We start from the raw sequence: 17,118 nt of genomic DNA, 5'->3' as shown, positions 1-17,118 counted from the left end.
TAGCCATGGCAATGCATCAGTAAATTATGCTATAGGCATATCTAATTAGGATAGTCTAAGTGTGTGAAAAACAGACTCCTGTGTGTAAAAAACAGACTACATTTGAAGTAACTCTTGCAGAAGAAACAAAAGGGCGGTAGGGAAGTAAATTCAAAGGTATCTGGGTTTTCCTTTCTCTAAAGTGACAAGGCCAGGGTTAATCTTACGGTCTTTTTTTTTTTTTTCCAGTCTTGGGCTTGAGTGCTCATGGTCTGAGCACTGTCCTTGGACTTTCTCAAGGCTAGAACTCTACCACTTGAGCCACAGCACCACTTCAGGCTTTTTTCTATGTATGTGGTACTAAGGAATCGAACCCAGGTCTCTTGTGCATACTAGGCAAGCACTCACTCCCTAGGCCATGCTCCTACGCCTTGTGGTCATATTTTTTATCTTACTACTATGTCTGAGTACTACCAAAACAGTGTTGTGACAATACCCAAAGATAATGATGTAGAGAAACACTAGGGTAATATTCCTGTACAACAGAAGTGTCCATGGGTCAAGGCAGACTCTAGGTTTCAGTGGGGAGATTTCATTCAGAATTCACTGTGAAGCAGATGAACCCGTTTTCATGCATTCCTTAATTTGGTGCGTTGAATCGCCTAAATCCCTTTCTGTGCCATCCTCTTCCAAACACCATTTGTGCCATGTTCTGCTTTTTAAAGATAAAGACTTGAATGACTGAGTTCTATGACTTGTTGGCTATTTGCAGACTAATATGATTATTTGTTTATATAATTGTGAAGGCAGGAAATGTCTAGTTTAATTATATTTCTAGTGCCCTGACCAGTGACTGAAAGATTGACAGAATTTACATAATCTTTAGGGCATTAATTAACTAATTAATCCATGAACGAAGCTTTCAGTCCCTATAGAGGTAATAGAAGGGGTTTGGATAAGAAAGTAGAAAGAGAACTTTGGATACTTAAAGTCAAGTTATTTATTTCTTGGTTTCCTCTATTAGGCCCAGCAAAGTGATCTCATGGTTATAAACCGGCTGGACAGGTCCTGTCAGCAAATGAGGTGAGTCTAAGACTCATGTAAAACACAGTACACTTGGCTGATAGATTCCCAGGGCAAATCTACCCTGGTAAGGTAAATCTGATTATTCATTGTGATGTTTGGCCAGGTATACTAAGATTATGGTACGCTGAGAAAACTGAACTTTAGTCACCCACAAATGAACACACATGAAAAGGACTAGACTTTGCTGATGCTGCATGACTTTTGACTCCCCCCCCAACACTCAAAATTAAAGTAGTCACTTTGGAGTCTATAAACTTTCTTATTAACCAGACCATACAATAAGTTAAATTGATCTCCTTTTTGTCAACATAGGCTTCATATGTCTTTATTTGAAAACTTTAAATCTATTTGGAAAAAGATAGCGGAGGTGTACACAGGAACATTTTCCTGACCTTAGGTGTCTTTATGTTGATTCCCAAAACAAAATTCTGACTCAGGACTTGGCAAAAATTTCTATGCTATCTACTAGAGTTGGCTGCCTGTTTCTCTTCAGCTGCTTTCCCTTTTGAACTGCAGATTTCTACACATCACCTCCACAGTTTGGAACAAAAGAATACATTCCTCTTACCTCTCTCATATTCAATGTAGGATAGCTCTTAGAATATGCAGTTTATCTTGCTGACTTCTCCAGGAAGGAAAAAAGCTTGCAGTTTGCTTCATTATAAAGAAGTTATTTTTCCAAAAGAAAAACTATGTTTGATTCAAAACAGGTGCATAGGTCATGGCACTGGTGTTCTAAACAGAAAGACTGAAGCAGCAAGTGTAGAAAATTTCAGGGCTGCTTGTTTAGGGTTTTTTTTTTTAATGTTTTCCAGTTTCCATCATTATTATGATAATAAGGTCAAGATTGAAGGAATGAATTCCCACTATTTTTTATAGTTTGACATGAAAAAGAGATTTAAAAACCACATATATCTAAATCCTGCCTCATCCTGTAGCATGGACTTACTGGAGGTGAATAAAGGTCTAGTGAGATGTCAATGGCTCATGCCTGTAATTCTAGCTAATCACAGGGCTAAGATATGAGGTCCATGGTTTGAAACCAGCCCAAGCAGAAAGTCCTTCACTCTTACATCAGTTAACCACTAGAAAGCCAGAAGTGGATGTGTGGCTCAAGTGTTAGAGTACCAGCCTTGAGCAAAAAGATAAGAGATAGCACGAAGGCCATAAGTTCAAACTGCACTAATGGAACAAAACAAAACAACAACAAAAAATACATCATCCATACAATAAAATTTTTTAAATGAAAAGAAAAAAAAGTTCTAAATTTGTAGCTAAAACTTTGATGTGGTAAAGAAGCTTAGAGACAAGTTATCAAAGTTTATTTCATCTGTGAACAAACTATCACAGTTTCTGTATAAATCCACATTTTTAGATAAAGAGAAGTTAGTTTTTCTCTTGGAGGGAAAAAAAGCTCTTCATTTTTTTTTAGAAAAAAATGAGAAGTGATTTTTTAACTTTTTTTAGCTTTAGACACCTGGTATTTTTGTAATTTTTTTAACCTTCAGAAAAACCATACTGGACAGCAGCTAGCCCCATGGAGACATGATTACATTTAGCTTAAAGAGTAATGAAAGAGCTTGTATGCTAGCTCACACCTGCCAAAGAAGCTTTTGAAAAGATAGCAGTTCAATGAGAACTGGGGCAAAATGTTCATGAGACCTCACCCAGAAAACATAAATAGAAGACATGAGTACAGGCCTATCAGTATATAAATATGAGAATCTTTTTTAATAGCTAAAACAGAAGGGGTTTTGAGTGTTGCCTCCAAGAAAGTACATAGAAGGGTTTAAGCCCTAATAGTACATGCAGAGGGACAGAGACAGAGACAGAAACAGAGACAGAGAGGGAGGGAGGGAGGAAGGGAGAGAAGGAAGGAAGGGGGGAGAGAGAGAGAGAGACAGAGACAGAGACAGAGACAGAGAGACAGAGACAGAGAGAGAGAGACAGAGACAGAGAGAGACAGAGAGACAGAGACAGAGAGAGAGAGAGAGAGAGAGAGAGAGAGAGAGAGAGAGAGAGAGAGAGAGACCCACACACTCACACACAAACCTCTCTCCTAGTTGCTGGTAATTTCTTTGCTTGAAGCAGTAGAACACCAGTGTTTAACTAATGTTTTCCACTTGAGTGTCTTTATAGCCCAATTCCCCCTTTTCATAAGGGCAATGGTCACATTAGATTGAGGCCTCATTCTACTCCAGAATGCTCTTATCTCAACCAGTTATGTTAGTAATGAGGTACTAGGGGTCAGAAATTCACCATATCAATTTGGGAAACCAATTCAACCCAAGTAAAGAATACTGGGGATCTGAAGATTTGGTAAATTTTATTCAGCAGCTGAGCGCTCAAAGAAACCATACAGTGTGCCATGCATATCTGCTGAGCCATCTCTTTCTGCAGCTGTTTCTAAGAAACTATGCAACATATTCAAATATCTACTGCAATCTATCCTTTCACTATGATTATAGTAACATGCATTCCCTTACTCAAAAATTGGGAGAAGCCGGGTGCCAATGGCTCATTCCTACAATCCTAGCTACTCAGGAAGCTGAGATTTGAGGATCATGGTTCAAAGCCAGCCCCAGAACAAAAGTCCATGAGACTCTTATCTTCAATTAACCACCAGAAAAACAGAAATGGAGAAATGGGGGGCCGGGAGTTTGGCCTAGTGGTTAAAGTGCTTGCCTAGCATGCATGAAGACCCGGGTTTGATTCCTCAGTACCACATACATAGAAAAAAGCCGGAAGTGGTGCTGAGGCTCAAGTGGTAGAGCTCTAGCCTTGAGAAAGTCCAAGGACAGTGCTCAGGCCCTGAGCTCAAGCCTAGGACTGGCAAAAAAAAAAAAAAAGAAATGGAGAAATGGTACTTGAGCTGAATTGCTCCAGAACAGCGTCTAGGCCCCACAACTAACCAAAAACACAACAACAAGAACAACAACAACAATTGGGGGAAAATAGCACCAACCTCTACTTCCTAGAAGCCTACAATCAAAAGAATATAGAACATTACCACCCATACAGATGGACATATCATTTAAAATTCAGCAGGCCAGGCCGGGCCTGGCCGGGAGTTTGGCCTAGTGGTAGAGTGCCTGCCTAGCATGCATGAAGGCCCAGGTTCGATTCATTGGTACCACATACATAGAAAAAAGCCAGAAGTGGTGCTGAGGCTCAAGTGGTAGAGCTCTAGCCTTGAGAAAGTCCAAGCCCAGGACTGGCCAAAAATAGATAAATAAATAAATTCAGCAGGTCTTGGCGCTATTTGTTTGGTTACAGAACTGGCACCTATTTTGTGAAGCTGTACCTAAGAATACATTAGCTAATGAAAAACCCAAGAAGTCAAGACTCAGAGCAACAATTCTATTAATTCAAAGATGGCAGGGCAAAATAATTCTGGGATATAAATGAAAGCCTATCGTGAATGACAGGGTTTGTTAATATGACAGATCAAATTCTGATTTGAAGAATAGTCTGTCAATGAAACAGACATACATGTACAGTTAGAAAGGGAGAGTTAAATGAAACTGATGTGTCCAAAAGGACAGAAAGTGCCCACACTACTCCAGAATTTTGTTCCTATGGAGCAAGAATGCATTCTCAATTAGGAAACTGCAATTTGGTTCAACCACATCTTGACAAATGCAGTGAAGTTTTCTCATCATTTTCTCCTTCCCTATTCCTTTATTGTATAGAAAGTAACTGCTGTGTATGTACAAGTATATTGCCTGGTGGTGGTGGTGGTGGTGGTTGTGGTAGTCATGGGACCTAAACTCAGGGCTTGGACACTGTCTCTGAGCTTTTTTTGCTCTGCCACTTTGAGTCATAGCTTCACTTCCGGTTTTCTGGGGGTTAATTGCAGAAGAGTCTCACAGACTTTCCTGCCCAAGCTAGCTTTGGACCAGGATTCTTAGATCTCAGTTATCTAAGTTAGGATAACAGGCATGAGCCACTAGTGCCCAGCTTTTTTTTTTTTTTAACTAAATGGCCAATGGCATGTTTTAATTGATATCAAAGGCAGGTAAATGGAGGAAAAAAATACCAGTTCTATGAAAATACTTAATTCTCTATTAGTGGCTTGCTCATTCAACTTTTACTTTTATATTATAGTAAGATATTTTGTTCCAATGGCTTTTTGTTGGCTTGTTTTGCCTTGTTCGGTTTAAGTGGCACTGAGGATAGAACTCAAGCTTGCTAAGCAGGTATTCAGCCATTTGAATCACATTCTCAATCATTTTTGCTTTCAGTATTTTTTGATCATTGTGCTTTTTTCACAGTCTGACTTCAAACTGCAATCCTCCTTACCTACTTCTTCCATGTAGCTAGGCTTACCACCACATCCAGCCTACTCTCACTGCTTCAACAAACTATCAGATAAATAATAAATATCTTTTACAATGTTTATTTAATATTCTTTATTTGATGTTCTGAAACAAAGGACAATTCTATAATTTCCCTGTTATATGTAAGACAATGTTGTTTTTTTGTTTGGGGGGGCTTTTTTGCCAGTTGGGGAGCATGAACTCAGGGCCTAGGCATAGTCCTTAAGCTTTCTCAAGGCTCCATCATTTAAGCCACAGCACCACTCCTGGATTTTTCTGTGTATGTGATACTGAGGAATCAAAACCAGGGCATCGTATATGAGAGGCAAGCACTCTACCATTAGGCCACACTCCCTGCCCAAGGTGCTATGTCTATAAGTAGAGATATAATGTTCTTTGAAAAAAAATGGACGTGAGATAGCTTTCTCTTTATGTTGAAAGTGTTGTTTAAATAAACTTTTTGCTTAATTTTTTTAATGTGTTAGAATTGAGCAAGGCATTCAGCTGTATAGAGCTCATACAGCATGTACAAGGCTTTAGGTTAAATCCCTGGCTCCCTTAATTAAGTAATATTAGGTACTTAGTTAATTAAAATGTATCAGAGGGGCCTAGAGCATGGGCTACTGGTAGAGTGCTTGCCTAGCATGCACAAAGCCCGGGATTCGATTCCTTGGTACCACATACAGAGAAAAATTTGGAAGTGGTGCTGTGGCCCAAGTGGTAGAGTGTTAGCCTTGAAAAGGCCACGGACAGTGCCCAGGCCCTGAGTTCAAGGCCCAGAACTGGCAAATAAAGCATCAGATTTTTTTGCTTTATCATTAATAGTATGCCCTGTGAGTTTCTTGGTAGAAGAAATTATATACTGTCCACATTAATCAAAAAGAAATTACAGTTTTTTGCATCAAACTTGTCAAAGATTAAAAATGAATGAGAAAAATAGGGTAAATAAAAACTAAGTTTTCTTATAGCCCTAAAACTACAAAAATACCCAAATCAAATATGAATACTTAGAATCATTCCATTGTTTGGTTACATTATCTTTAATACAAAGATTTAAAGATAGCCAATTGAGTGATCAAAGTATGGCACATTCATAGTTTCTTTGAACTTAATAGATCTCTCTCTAACAGATTTAGCAAATCTACATTGGTACAATATTATACCCTTGTAGATATTTTGTTTTGTGAAAATTACATGAATAAGTAATTAATTGAAGGAATGTATTTTAAAAACTCTACTGAAAGCCAGGCATGGTGGCTCACGCCTGTAATCCTAGCTACTTAAGGAGGCTGAGATCTGAGGATCAAGGTTCAAAGCCAGCCCGGGCACAAAAGAACCTGAGACTCTTATCTCCAATTAACCCCTAAGAAACGGGAAATGTGGCTTGGCTCTAGGGTAGGGAAGGTAGCCTTGAGCTGAAGAGCTCCGGGACAGCATCCAGGCCCAGGGGTAGGGTGGTAACACCCTCCCCACCCCCCCACCCCCCAAAAAAATCTATTGAAGTAACTTGGAATAAAGTTGAATATCAGCTCTCTCCTCTAGGTGGCAAACTCAGACCTCATACAGTCTATTGGATAGTCTGGATCTTGTAAGACATGAACATTATAACATAAAGACACACTCTCCCACCTATTGCAGGGCAGACTGAAGTGAGAAATTCTACAAGTATTTTCTCCCCAAAAGTTTTTCTTCTTTTCATATCCTTTAAGTTTCTTGTAAATATGTATATATATATATAATTTATAGAAAGTCATTAAGAAACATTGCATAAATACCACAAGGAAAAATAATTGTTCAAGAGATTTTTCAACATTGATTTTTTTGTAACCATGTCCTATTCTTTTTTGTGGGGGGGGGGTCATGGGGCTTGAACTCTGGGCCAGCTCAAGGCTACTGTCCTACCTTGAGTCACAGCCCTACTTCCCATTTTCTAGTGGTTAATTGAAGATATGAGTCTCACATTCTTTAGTGCTTTAGTGCCTGCTGACTTTGAACTGTAATCATCAGATCTCAGCCTCCTGAGTAGCTAGGATTACAGGTGTGAGCCACCATGCCAGGCCCATGTCCTATTTAGGAAATCATTTCTTTGCCCAAAGTTCATTATTCTTCCCCCAGTATATACAATTCTCCCTAAATATGAAATAAAACAGTTCTATTAAATTTGACAAAGCCCATCACATGTCATTTTTTAACTCCATTGTGACAACAGTTAAAATTAAATAAGAGCTGATTACCTTATATTAACAACCAAATACACAACAATCAATGAGATAACTTAATTCAAATGCCTTGCTTTAACCCCCAGGATACAAATTCTTGAATTATTTAAATATTTTTATTCTTCCACACATGTCCACTTCCTTTTGTGGTAATGCGGTCTATAGTTTCTTATACAGGAAATATGGCTGGAAAATATCTTGACTCTCATGAACACTAAAGAGCAAGCAAGCTAAAATTAATCTAACCAAACAGGAACAGCAAGAATTAAAGATGCTTGTTCCCAAAATTAAGTAGAGAAGATGAGTAAAAGGAACAATGACAAGCCATAGCTGAAGTGTTAAAAATTAAATGTGTGTAAATAATTCCTGTCGAAACTAGACCCAACGCATATTGGGCAAACCAGGTAAAGAGTCCTGCCAAAACATGCCAGGATACGATTCACCCAGCACTGAGCCGTGGCTAGTGATGGAATGGCAGAACTTGTGCAGCAGCTAGTTTATCCACATTAAAGGCTAGTATGCACTTCAAACTTGTAGTTCTTCTTGATGCCACATACTAACTGAAAGTGACATGTTTAAGAATTTGAATGGGCTTTTCTCGCTGATGTATAATTATTTCTCTAATACTCATTTCTTTAGGAACTAATCTGGATGAGGTCCTGTACTAGAAGCCATGAATATAATGCAAAATATTACAGAAATGAATAAGGCATGATCCCTGCCCTCAGAGGAGTGAGGAAGCCAGATATGTACATAAGTAATTATTATGAGAGGAAGAAAGAAACTGAAGCCAAACTGATATATTGATGTTAGGGCGCTTAAAAACTTCCTTTAAATCCTGTTCCAGAGCTATATGGATGGCAACTTGCTGAATCAGAATCCAACTACAGAATTAGTTTCTGATGGATATTATATTAAGCCTACATGCCTGGGTCTCTAATGCAGCTAAGTTGCAGAAAGAAACCCCTAATTATACATGAACATCCATTATGCTTTCCAAGGGTTTTCTTGGAAGATCATCCTCCAAGATATACATGAGCCAGAGAAGTTATTTAAGACAACACCATCCGCTAAATAGATGTGTAGCTTGTGTTATGAGGAAGCAACTATAAACCCTTTTTAGTAAACTAAGAAACACGCTAAACAAACATTAACAGAGGAGTTTCGGTAAATTACAGACTCAGAATGTGTGAAGAATGAGGAAGCTTTAGCATGGACACATCTTCTCATGTACAAAAGTGAAAAGAAACAATTTTGCCTTTAGACTAACCTTGTTATTTATTGCAACTTACATGCCATTCTACTATACCTTTGAAGTTACATTGACCTAAATTGATTTTTTAATATTTTTTTCTTTAATGTATACTTAGATTGGTTATTTCATTCAATGAATTTGTTTCTTGTGGTACCTAAATATGTAGTGAAGATTTTTCATAATGTCTCTACATGCTATTGGTTGCTTTAGGCCTTTTCTCACTTTGGGGAGCTTTAGCATCATGTTTAAAGATTTGGATCTAATTAGCATACACACCCTTTAATTTCAATTCAAAAAACACACAGGTGAATTTTTTTCTTTTCTTTTCTTTCCTATTTCTTTGCTAGACTTGGCTTGAATTCTGTCCTAAGCACTGACAGGACCTGAGCACTGTCCTTGGGCTTTCTCAAGGCTAAGTTCTACCACTTGAGCCACAGCACCACTTCCAACTTTTTTCTATGCATGTGGTACTGAGGAATCAACCCAGGTCTTTGTGCATGCTAGGCAAGCACTCTACCACTAGGCCAAACTCCCGGCCCCAGAAAAGTGAATTTTCACCTAACTGTTGTTACTAGACTTCTCCCATACAACTCAACAAAGATAGGCTATCGTTTCTCTTTATTCTTTACTATAAAAAAACAAAGGTGGGAATGTCGAGGAGACAGGATAGAAAAGAGACTTTCAAAAGGACTGATAATCCATTTTGCTAGCAGGAATTGAAGGTGGAAGATAAGTGGAGGCCTTACATTTATAGTTTCTTCAACAACTTAGGCCCTGCTCTGTGGCTTTTCCCCCCACTATGACTGGTATAAGTTTCTCTACTAGTCAAAGAAGAAAAAGTTCAACTAAGTTCATGTCTACAATGAGTCTAGAATCTTACATATCATCATGGCTCACTTTCTTGGAAAAGCCATAAAATTAAAAACACAGTGTCTTAGCCAGGCACCAGTGGCTTATGTTTGTAATCCTAACTCAGTAAACTGAGATTTCAGAACTTCAGTTTGAAGTCCACCTTCAGCAGGAAATTCTGTGAGAGACTCTTATTTCTACTTAACAGCCAAAAAGCAGAAGTGGAGTTGTGGCTCAGGTAGTAGAATGCTAGGCTAGAACACAAAAGCTCCAAAGCAATGACCAAGTGCTAAGTTCAGTCCCAGGATGGGCACTGAAAAAAAAAGGCTTATTCCTATAAGCTAGATATAGTTCTAGAAATGAAGCAGAAAGCCACAGAAAGAAAGGCAAGGTGTCATATACAGGATATGGGGTGAGCCCAGCAACAAGTCAGCCAATGAACTTTCATAAAGAAGACAGAAACAAATAGCACAGAGAAGCAGCCACTACACTAAGTGCCAGCATACTGGTAGAGCAGGTGCATCCACCCTCTCTGTCACCAGAAACCACACTTGACACACCCACATTTTCCCACTCACAAGGCTACCAGTGCTGTCTGAATTCATGCATTCTGCTTATGCATGGAGTTTTCAACAGTTTATTGCCTTGTGATAGTGAAAGCCGAGATTAACACCAATCAACATCTGCATAATTACTCTACAAAGAAAATAAAGAAGGAAAATAAATCTATAAAGTGCTCTCCAAAAGGATTTGAAGTCAGGAAACTAGAATGGAGAGAGAGCATTAGCCATTCAATAGTATGAAACTCCCATCATCTTTAAGGCAGTTTTCTGATCACTGTTGAAGACATTTTAAGATACATCAGCAAAACAGACTTAGCTGCCCCCAGTAGAACGTATTAGTTTACTGTAAATATATTAGGTAGACAATAAGCATTCTTATAAACTAAGGCAAATTAAAATAATAATATGATACTAATGATAATTACTATAGTTAACATATACTATGTACCTATTAGGTGTCAGACAATGTGTTACATTTAGCTACAGAGGTTATTATTCCATTTTATAGATAAGAAAACTACATCAAACTGAAATTAAATATTTTTTCAAGACTATCCAGCTGGAATGATAGGTTAATAATGACACTTCAGATGAACTGTCTCCACTACACCTACACCGACTGTCAGCAAATTTAACTTTGTCTCAAATCTTTTCTGATGCTAATTTTTGTAAATAAAGTTGTATTGGGGCACAGACACTCTCGATCATTTATTTTATAATCTACAGCTACTTTGGTTCTACACCAGGAGGGCTGAGTCATTTTTGACAGAACCATATATATGACTCACAAAAGCAAAACAATTGACTCTCTGGAACTTTAAAAAAGCTTTGTCAGTCTCGGTGCTGCTGTATGCCATTAAGGATTTCAAAAGGGTTGCATATAATAAATAATTTCAGAAAACCTAAAATGTATGAAACAGGAGTATATCCTGAGACATCCTGCCTATGCATGGAGCTTTCTTCCATTCAGTAAAATCTGAGTTGGAAGGCTAATCAATGAGGCTCAGTAGTAGAACATTTGCCTAATACAAACTAGGTCCTGGGTTGAATACCAAGCTCATAAATAAGGAGAACAAAGACAGAAAGAAGGAAGCAGAAGAAGGAAAGGAAGAGAAAAGGGAGGATGGGGGAGGAAAGGATAAGAAGGAAAACTATTGGATTAGTAAGATAGTTTTTGTTTCAGAATTTAGTAATCGGAATTGACCAACTACTTTGCCCCCTCCATCCAACTTCCAGCTTCTCTCTTATATTTCTCACAAGATGTTTCACCAAAGCAGCTTCGTAAGGGGAAAGTCAGTAAGGAACACAATGGATAAGCAGTGCTGTATCCTTACAAAACTTCCATCTCACGCTAGCCATGTGGGCTAGTGCTGTAAGAAAAGACATGCCAAATCTCAAGGCTTCGTTCTTGATGCTTGTTCGATTGATGTAAGTCTGCATGGATAAGTTTATAAACTCTAACAAATGGAATTTTGAGAGAGTGCACACAGGTAACAACCAGTTGAGAATCAGCTACCAACAGGGAAGAACTTTCTCTTATCCTTTCTACCACATGTTCAACAGGATGTGGCTTAAGGCCACAACTGTATCTTATTCAACAGCTTCCAAATATAGCCTTCCATGTTATATCCTCCATCAAGGCTATACCTTTGATATAAAAAGCGTGGTTAGGGAAAACAAGAAACTTGGAGTCAAGCAAGTGTTATGGCCACTTACTATTTGAATAACCGTAGGAAATCCAATAAACCATTTTGAGCTTGTATTTAATGTAAATAAGTTAAAGCTGATGGAACCCTGATTATAATGAGGATATACACTGTTCTAGCACATTCAGTGACTAACAAAGTCTCTGACACATAGTAGGCAATCTGTCAGTACACAAAAAGTACTAGTGCTGCTTTGACTGGCAGGTAAAACTACATCCCTCTCCCATCCTAGCTTCTTCTTCAGCCAAGAGTTAACAAGAGTACCACCTCAACATCCAAATCTAAATGGTAATGTGCTGACTGCATACTGTGGCGGTACCTGAGAAAGCTGACTTTTAACTTTCTAATTGAGTCTTGTACCAGTTTGAAGTAATTGTTATAATATGTTATAGTTTATGGGTAGCCTTGTTTTTAATTATGAGGTTTTTATTGGGAAGGCAAGTTTCAGGGTAAGTCTGCCATCTGACTTGTCAGCACTTGTTGAAAGGTTTTATAGCATAATTCATTTACATATATGGGTGTGTTTATGAGTGCTATTACTAAATGTGGCTGTCATATAGAAATAGATGTATGATTCTAATTTGTCTGAATATACACCTCCCCCATCTCCCGCTCTATCCTTCCATTTATTGAAGAACTAGTTTGGACTATTGTACATATGGAATAAAAGCAAGCCCATTACAGATGCTTAAGTCTTTTAGCTAGACAGAAAAAAGTAGGGAAAGACAGTAAGGCAATGAAAAACCTAGGTGGTATGTTCTCAAGGCTAATGCTCTTAACTTTATAGGGAGAATACCTGCAGGAAACATTCACTTCACATTCATGTCAGCAAGTGCTACTGGTAGAACAGGGCGATAGTTGCCTGCAAAGAAAAAGAGAGAGAACATAAGTGCACCAGTTCTTTAAAAGAAGAAAGACACTCCCACAAACAGAAAATGAGAACTCAAAATGGCATGGGCAAAGCTGAATATAGGTGGTTCATGTCTGTAATCCTAGTTACTCAGGAGGCTGAGCTGAGGATTGCAATTCAAAACCATCCCAGGAAAAAGTCAGAAAGAACTTTATCTCTAATAAACCAACAGGAACCCAAGAATGGGGCTTCAGCACAAGTGCTAGAGCACTAACCTTGATCACAAAAGCTCAAGGGTGGTGTTCAGGCAATTAGTTCAATCCTCAACACACACATACACACACACACACACACACACACACACACACACACACACACACACACACCCCAATAAACCACTGGCATGGACAGTACTGATGTAACTCCAGGATGATTCAGTAACCCCAAGAGCCAAACCCTTGCTGAGCACCTCCTCATTTATGCCTAGCCACAACATTAAAGAGACAAAGCAGAAATGCTACAGTTTTCCTTTAAGTTTCCAACTTCTCTATTATGTAAAAGTAGAGAAATTAATTGAAGGGATAAAGAAGTAAAAAAGCGAAGTTGGGTGTTTTGTTTTTTTTTTAATTTTAAGGAAAGAAGGTGGTGGAGAGAGAAGGAACCACACACTGTTGGCTTATAGCTGTAATCCTAGCTACACTGGAGACTAAGATCTGAGAATCAAAGTTCAAACCAGCCCAGGGAGGAAAGTCTGTAAGGTGCTTACCTCTGATAAACTACTCAGAAAAAGCCAGAAGTGTTGCTGTGTCTCAAGTGATGGTGAACTAGCCTTGAGCAAAAGCAGCTCAGGGACAATGCCCAGGATCTGAGTTCAAGCCCCAGGACTGGCACACACACACACACACACACACACACACACGCACACACACACACACACACACACACACACACACACACGCGTGCACACACACACACACACACACACACACGAAAGGAAGGAAGGAATGAGAAAAAAAACAGTATCCAGTGTTAGTATCATAGAACTTTCTGGGACTCATAACAGGCACTGTTGTCTTCAGTCAAGAGAAGACTTCCTTCATCATATCTACCCTCATCTTTCCCCATCTTTTACACTTCCACATGTGGCATGGCAATGCTCTTTTTAATTCCATCTGAAGTGTAGGAAAACATATCAACACCAGACCTTCACAAACAAGGTTAAAAAAAATGAGTCATTTATTGCCAAATGGCCAGACATGATGTGCAAACTTAAGAGAATCGATAGCTTCCTGACCCCAATTCTTCTACCTCCCTCCCCTGCCGGCACAAGAACAGACTGAAAGAAGATGAGACACTTTCCAGAGGTCCTCCAAGATGTGGCTACATTTCCCATTCCTTCCTCTGTATGATGCCCTGCCAAGGACAATTCCACCAATGAAAAAGTGCTTTATCCATGGGCTCCAAATATTGAGTGAGCTGTTTAACTGCAAAGAGTCTTTAATAAATAACTAACTAAATACTCACTTTGACTTTTTTTGGATAAAATGTGAGTTCTGATTGAAACTAGATATTCCCAGAGATAAAGTAATGGATATATGCTTAATTCCTCTCTAAGAAGAACTTGGACTTTACATTTCTGAATAGTAGACTAACAGATTAAAAATATATTTTAAGCCAGGCATTCATGCCGGGAGTTGTAACTGCTCAGGAGGCTTAGATCTGAGAATTGAGATTCAAAGCCAGCCCAGGCAGGAAAGTCCATGAGAATTTTACAATGAACCACTAGAAAAACTGGAAGTGGTGTTGTGGCTCAAAGTAATAGGGCACTATCCTTGAACAAAAAGAGCTCATAGACAGTGCCCAGGCACTGAGTTCAAGCCCTGTAGATGGCAAACATATGTGTGTATGTGTGTATATGTATGTATTTATGTTTCTAGAGATAAATTTAATATATATATCAACATATCTGATATATATAGATTATCATTAGAAATTGAATTGAGAAGGTTGCAAAAATCATATATTGTATAATGAAAATACTACTTTCAATTATGAATGGTGGTATACGTCTTTAACCCCAGCTATTTAGGAAGTACAGGAAGGGGATCCAAACTTTGTAGACAGCCTAGTTAGGGAGAACTTATCTCAAAAACAAAGCACACACCAGGTCTGGTGACTCACAGCCAGGATCCTAGTTGCTTAAGGGCAGAAAACAGGAGGGCTGGAGCTCTAGTTCAGCCCAAGCAGGAAAGTCTAGGAGACTCCACAAAGGGAAGGTGGATATGGTTGTATGTGGGTCTGGAGGCTGTAGCTCAGCAATAAGAGTACTTGCCTAGAAAGCACCAGCTCCTGAGTTCAAGCCCCAATATACAATAATAATAATAATGATAATAATACAAAAATATTACACATACACCAAACTCAAGTATAGAGGGCTCCTGTGTGAGGCCCCGAGTTCAATCACTAGTTTATCAGTATTGGAAGAAAAGAAGGAAGAAAGACAGGGAGTGAAGGAGGAAAGGAGGGAGGGACCAACAGGTGGGGAAAGCAACAGAGATAAAATCATTCATCATCCATTTTGTAACAGAATAATTTTTACTAATTTGAACTGTGTGTATAATATTACAGTACTCAATCCTAGGTGATTACAAATACAATACAATAAAATAAGACACAATAAAATAAAATAGAACATTAAAAATAATTATTTGGCCAGGAATCATTGGCTCATGCTTATAATCCTATCTAGTTAGGAGACTGAGATCAGAGGATTCCAGTTCACAGCCAACTTGGGTCCATGAAGCCTTTATGTACAATAAACTCCCCCCCCCCCAATAAAAAGCCAGAGTAGAGTTGTGGCTGAAGTGGTAAAGCTCTAGTCTTGAACAAAAAAAGCAACCTAGGGGCCAGGAGTTTGGCCTAGTGGTAGAGTGCTTGCCGAGCATGCATGAAGACTGGGTTCAATTCCTCGGTACCACATACATAGAAAAAAGCTGGAAGTGGTGCTGATGTTCAAATGGTAGAGCTCTAGCCATGAGAAAGTCCAAGGACAGTGCTCAGGACTGGCAAAAAAAAAAAAAAAGAAAGAGAGAGAGAGAAAAACTCAGGAATGGTGTACAGGGCCTAAGTAAAGGCCCCAGAACTGGCAAAAAAAAAAAAAGCAAATATTTGGAAACAAGTCATTAAAATATTTTCCGATAATGCACAAATTAAATTGAAAGGGACATTGCTCTTCTCTTCTGCAGCCCTGGAAGATAAACCAATCTCTGCAGAGTTCAGACCACAGAAGGTTTGTCTACAAGGTGAATGCTCCCCTGACTACAGCAAGATAGAGGAACCATCATAGCATGACAGCAGTATTCTCTAAAATCTAAAATTCTCTGAAATATCCTCAGCAATAATGCTTCTAAGTATCCAAAACTTGAATATGTCAAACCAACTCATCTGTGATTAGATTCAAATTAAATGGTTCATTAAAAAAAAAAAAGAATCTCGTATAGTTGAGCTTTCAATTATGTATGGTGAGATTCTATACCACTTTTACCACTTTCACATTGAAAATAATAAACAAACACACAGTGTCTATTATACTATGCATTGTTATTACCATACCTCAGTGACTTTTATATCATTTACCAGGAAAGAGTAGATTATTGTTAATCGATAAACTTATTGTGTAAAGGTTGCTTAAGTAATTCAACATGGCATTCCAAATTATTTCACAAAGTACGGACAAAAATCAATCTGATATTCATAAGCCCAGAATTTCATGAATACCTCTTTTTTATTTTATTTTATTTTATTTATGTATTTATTTATTTTATTTTATTTATCTGAGCATGGGCACTGTCCTTGGGCTCTTCAGATCAAGGCTAGCTCTCTACAACTTCAGCCACAGCACCATTTCTAGTTTTCTGGTGGTTAATTGGAGCCCATGCCCAGTCTGGCTTTGAACCACCATCTTCAGATCTCAGCTTCCTAAGTAACTAGGATTATAAGTATGAGCCACTGCTGGCCTGCTCATGAATATTTCTTAACTGTTAAACTTCAAGTACTAGATTGAAACTGGAATGTCAAATGAAGAGTGCTAAAATTATCTCATGTCATGTTTTTGTTAACTCTCGATTTTAATTTATTTTGAAACTTTCCTTTTAACATTGCTAAGGTTTAAAACCACATCAAAGGTTTTGACACTAGGGTGTCAAAATTAAAATTCTAAAACTGCCATCATAATGATACTGAATTTTAGCTCATGATACTCTTATTTTGAAACTGTCACTTCAATATTTTGG

The 17,118-nt window shown here is 38.4% G+C and overlaps 1 long non-coding RNA gene across 3 annotated transcripts in view; it reads right to left on the bottom strand.

Moving 5' to 3' along the window:
• LOC150065478 (uncharacterized) overlaps positions 1–12,839 on the bottom strand; it is a 118,330-nt gene extending 105,491 nt beyond the window's left edge. For all 3 annotated transcript variants that reach the window (XR_016534778.1, XR_016534776.1, XR_016534777.1), the window contains exon 1: positions 12,773–12,839. This is a non-coding gene — a long non-coding RNA (uncharacterized LOC150065478). The remainder of the gene's footprint in view (positions 1–12,772) is intronic.
• Between the last annotated feature and the right edge of the window lie 4,279 nt (positions 12,840–17,118).

This window comes from Megascapheus bottae, chromosome 3, assembly GCF_031878675.1.
Source record: "Megascapheus bottae isolate mThoBot1 chromosome 3, mThoBot2.hap1, whole genome shotgun sequence".
Lineage (NCBI taxonomy): Eukaryota > Metazoa > Chordata > Mammalia > Rodentia > Geomyidae > Megascapheus > Megascapheus bottae.
Note: the sequence above shows the minus strand (reverse complement) of the source record. Positions and strands in the feature narration are given on the sequence as shown.